The sequence below is a fragment of the Penaeus monodon genome, chromosome 8 (assembly GCF_015228065.2).
Source record: "Penaeus monodon isolate SGIC_2016 chromosome 8, NSTDA_Pmon_1, whole genome shotgun sequence".
In the NCBI taxonomy this organism is placed as follows: domain Eukaryota; kingdom Metazoa; phylum Arthropoda; class Malacostraca; order Decapoda; family Penaeidae; genus Penaeus; species Penaeus monodon.
The window spans coordinates 56,488,085-56,493,804 of record NC_051393.1 but is presented as its reverse complement, the minus strand read 5'-3'; positions in this window follow the sequence as shown (position 1 = coordinate 56,493,804).

The window sequence follows — 5,720 nt, the reverse complement described above, 5'->3', positions numbered from 1 at the left end:
GGGGAAAAAAAATCAAAATAAAGGAAAAAAAGGAAAGAATACCAAACAATTAAGTTTTGCAGATGATTTTGTTTTTCAGTGAATTGCAAATGAAATGCAGCAACTAAAAAATGACGAATAGAGGAACTTTAAAAATTGGACTTAGGTGAACAAGAAAAAGAAAAAGTTTGTTAACAGTAAGTTTTCAGTTCAAAGATACATGTACAAGGGGAGCGAAGAAGTAGGTACAAGTATATAAACCTGTGAATGTACAGACAAACAATCTAGCGAAAAGGATTTAAGCAACGCATCAGCTAGATGGGCCCCTTGGCAAAACAGTAGCATATCAGAGGCCCCTTTCCCACTATGTTTAAAAAGAAAAATTTTTTAACCCAATTTCCTACAATTTAGCCCTGTTGATCAGAAACCTGGATCAAAAAAATTACTAAAAGACGAAACGTAAGCCCAGAACGGGGGAATAGCCTAAGAGATCAGATGAGGCGACGTGGACGGGGAAACAGACAAAAGTAGAAGATATCTGTGAGTTTAAAAGAAAAAATGGCAATGGGCAAGCATATAATGGGAACAGGACAAAAGAGGACAAAGAAAGTAACAGATGGGTGAAGTGTATAAAGGGCCCAAGGGGGGGGGCCCAGGTACGGGGCGTACAAATAAGAAATTTGGGGGCCGAGACTGGAAACAAAAAACAGACAAAGGGGAAAAAGATGGAGAGGCCTACGCCGAAATGAGATGTGATAAAAAGGGTTGGTGTGTGTGTGTAAATAATAATTATATATATATATAATTTTATTTTAATATATATTATTATATATATAATATATACATATAATATAATTATTATTTTATTTCATATAATAATATTATAATTTTTATAATATTATATAAAATTATATATAATATATATATATATATATATAAAACCCCAAACACACAGTATAGACCACAATATATATAACAACAACCACACACACACACACATTAAAACACGCCACAAACAACCCACACACAAAATTTGGTGTGGTGTGTGTTATATATGTATATATATATAAAATTTTATTATATATTATTTATATAATATATATAAAACATATATATGGGTGCTTAAAGTGCATGGGAGTGAAGCGATGGTGGGACCTAGATATGTTAAGGCGCATGCCTTCTCGCTTGCAGTTTCCACCCCGGGCAGCCAGTCAAAAAAGGGAGCGTTCGCATAAGTCCCCCCGCCAGGTACACCCCTCCCCCTCATTAAGACTTCGCAGTGCCCTGTGGCCCCCAGGGTAACGGGGGGTATTCGGTCCCAGGCAAAGGTGGGGATCTGGGAGAGGGGGCCCCCAGAGGTAGGGGTTTAGGGCCCCCGGCTTGTGGACAGTCGGTTCGTACCAATCCCCCCCTAGCCACCGGGGGAAAGGGGGGTCGGGGGAGGGGGCCTTGCCAGTCCTCCTCCCCCAGAAGACCCCGGCAAGTCTTTTTTAAATGGAAAATGTGGGGGGAGGGGTGTTTCCCCCCCACCCAGCAGTAAGGCGGGCTGTGGGCCCCGCTGGGAGGGAAAAGCGGGGTGGGATTGGAGGAGAGTTACTCGCCCCGCGCCCCCCGGCAGCCCCAAACCCCCCCATGAAGTTTGGGGGAAACCTGGGAACCCCACAGGGGATAGGCGGCCCCACAGCCTGCCGACCCCTTTATCTGGGGCTGTGTTGGTGGGGACGGCAGAGGTGGCTGCACCGGATGACCCCCCGAGGTTTAACTCGGCGTGTTTTCCCGGGTAGGCGTTTGGAAAACTCCGGTCCTTCGGCAGGAGAGCGGTTCCCTCGCTACCCGGGGGAAATTAAGCGAGGGGGAGTTGAGGTGGCTCCCCTTCAGAGGTGAGAAGCCCGGGGTAGCGGCACGATCAGGTGGGGGTTTACCCCTACAAGGCGGGCCGCAGCAGGTCACCACCTCCAGGGTGTAGCCATAGCATCTCCAGTCGACTTCAGCCTCTGTCGAGGGGTGACACCGGTTGATAGCGTATCTGGCATGAGACTGAAGGTTTTTGGTTCAGTTCTTATTGCTGTATACGCTCTCCCGATGAAAAAAAAACCGATGTGAAAGAGGCGTTCTCCCGCCAAACTCGATCTTGGCAGACGAGCCCCGGCGAGACTTTCGCATGTTCGGGGCGCTTCAATGGGGTTTATCCGGCGTGACCGCTGGCTACGAGATTTTGTGGCCCCTTGGGCTGGGAGCTGACCCCGCAGCGAGAATACCCTCCTTCTCCGGGACTTTGTAGGTCCCAGAAAATGAGGATCTCGGCTCCTGGTCCCAGCGCTCCAACTCGCATCGCGGACTTGGTCAGGATACGGTACAGGGCCAAGGAGGACCACATCCTTGTGAGCACGCGGGGAGGATCCTCCAAAAATGCGGGGTTTACGGAGTGCTGATTTGGGCCCCGCCCATGGGTCCCCTTGTGGTACCTGGGGTCACTTAAAAACCCCCCGTCCCCCAGTGGCCCCCCTAAGGTTTTTCACTTGGACAGACTAAGGGGGGGAGGTCCCCGGGGTTGCCACAGCAGTTTGACGATTTTCAGAAACCAGAACCTGAGGATCCAGTTCCCGTGGGAGTCCCTCAAGCGGTAAATCAAAGGGCCCCGGGAGTCCTTTTGGCGTACGCCCAAGGACAAGGAAAATTTTTTTTTTCCCATTCCCTGGAGACATTGAGGCCACGAAGGGTGAAAAGGTCGGTAAATGGGAATCAATTTTGGTCTTTCCATGGTGGTAGGCCGGACAGCGGGAAAAGGGGAAAAGGAAATTTTCATCAGGAATCTTTCTGAGGAGGTCGAAGGCCCTTTCTTGGTAAAGACCTTCGCCCCGCCTACCCAAACCTGAGAAAATGAACCCAAGCCTCCCCACAGAGATTTCAGTCCGACAGGGATGGCGGTCATCTAGATCAGTTGGGGTTCGTGAACGTTGGGCTGAGTTTTTAACAGTTGTACCAGGGGATCCTCCAACAGTTAGCTTGATGCAAACGATGTCTCAGTGCCTGTGCCCGGGCCCACCCCTCACAGGAAACCCCCCCCTCCCCCAACAGAGGTTTGGCTGGCGATTTCCAATTGAAGAGGGGAAAGGCAGGATAGTGATATCCCTGTGAAATGCTAAAGGGGGGGTGACCAGGCCGGGGCCCGCATACATCCTGATCCATTTGGCAGTCGGTACCATTCCCCCTGACTGTGAGGGGCTGGTCATCCCCCTCGGAAGGGGAAAAGGGGGTGATGGGACTGTAGCAATAGTGGCATTTCATGTCAGCATACCAGGCAAGGTTCTCGCTCACTTTTTCTGAAACGGACCCCCAAAAAAACTACTGAGGGGACCCGAGACGGAGCAGTTGGTTTACTCCGGAAGTCACAAAGACCGTATCCTAGCGCTTCGAAATTGTGGAACGCCCCGGAGTTTTGGGGGGTTGCTTGCAGCCACATCGACCTCAAAAAGGCGTTGACTCGGTGCATCGGGAACGCTAGGGGGATCCTGAGGTCAGGGAATTTGAAAGATTATTGGGCCCGATAGCAAGCCTCTTACTGGTATGAAAATGCGTAAAGTGGGTGGGGGGGTCGAATTCTTCCCTGTTAATTCAGGGGTGAGGCAAGGTTGTCCCTTTCACCCCCACTTTTCAACATTGTATGGGCTGGGGTAAGGGAGAGTACTAGCCAAAGTCAGTGCGGAGAACATAGGCAAAATTAAAGGGCTCGGACCTTGACTTTTCCCCACGAGTTGCCCTCCTATCTGAGTCCTTGGACACTTGTGGGGGGGGTCTTGGCTTAGCAATGGGCGAAGCCCCTAGGCTTTGAGGTTCCTGGACTAAGACCAAGATTCAGGATTTTTGGGGCCCGGGAGGGGAAAACCCCTCAGCGATCCATGCTTGCGGCGAGGAGTCGAAGTCACAGAAAATTTTAATACCTTGGGAGCGTAGTCCAATCTCGGGTTTTAGACCAGGAAGTCATAGACGGATTGGTCTGGCAACGGAGCCCTGAACTCGATCACAAGAGCGTTTGGAGATGTCGGGGACCTATGCAGAAGGACCAAGTGCGGTCTTCAAGGCCCTTTAACTTCCAGTTTTTCTCATGGAAGCAAACCTGGACGCTATCCAGTGCCTTGGGGTTCGCCTTTATGCCTTTTTTAACAATCCTTCGCCGGTCATGGGGGACATTTGGAGGACCAGTTTCCAACCGGGGGGGTTTCACCGGGACTGGCATGGGCTGTTACTTGATAATCCGGGGTCGCCAACTCAGGAAAATGGCCCCCTAGCTGCCTCCTATGGACGACCTGCCCCCCAGGGTCTCTTGCGAGACAACCCCGGGGGGAGGAGACCTGTGGACTCCTAGGGGACATGGTTGGGCAGCTCGACGAGACCGTGTGAGGAAAATAAGAGGGGGGTTGCCTGCTGGAGACTGCCGAGGGATCCTGGGTGGAAGCGAAGGTGGATCGGGCCCTGCGCCCCCGTCGGCGTTTGGGCCCCTTTATGAGATGATGAGATATATATATATATATATAATTATTAAATTTTATATATATAATAATTTATATAATATTTATATATAATATATATAATATAAATTTATATATATATATATATATAATTATATAGCACAAGTACATAATAATATAATGTATATATATATATTTATATATTTAATATATTTTATAAATATAAAATATATATAAATATGCACAAGTAATTAAAACATATATATATAGTTATACAACACACACCCACACCACACCACACACCAACCCCCACAAAAACCCCACACACAACACACAAAAACCACAAGTGTGTGTGTGTGTATAATATAAATATAAAATAAAATAATTATATTATAAATATATATATATTAATATATATATAAAATTATGTAATATTTTGCGTGTAATATATAATATAATATATATATATATATATATATATATAATATATATAATAAATATTATATTTTATATAATCATATATATATTATATATATATTAAATATAAAATTTTTTATTATATATTACAAATATATAATTACATATTTTTAAATAATAATATATAATATAATATATATATATAAAAAAAAAAAAAAAAAAAAAAAAAAAATATTTAATTTTATATATATATATATATAATATATAATATAATTATAAATATAATATTATATTAAAATATATATATTTATATATATTTATATATTTTATTATAATATTATATTAAAAATCAACACACACCAACACCACACACCACACACACACAAAAACAAAAAAAATATATATATTTTATATATAATATAATATTTTTATATATATAATATATATATAAAATATTTTATTTTTTAATTATATTAATAAAAATAATATATATATTATATATATTTATATATTCCAAAAAACAAAAAAAAAAAACCACACACAAATATTCTATAATATATTATATATATATATATAATATATTAAATATATATATAATTATTATATAATATATATAAAAAAAATATATATTAATATAATATATATATATATTTAAATATATTTTATATAATATATATAATATATAATATTAAATATATAAATATAAAAATATAAAATAATAAAATTATATATCAAAATTATATATATATATATATATTTATATATATATATATATATATTAATATATATATATATAATATAATATTATATATATATATAATAATATATATAATATAATATATTATAATATAATAT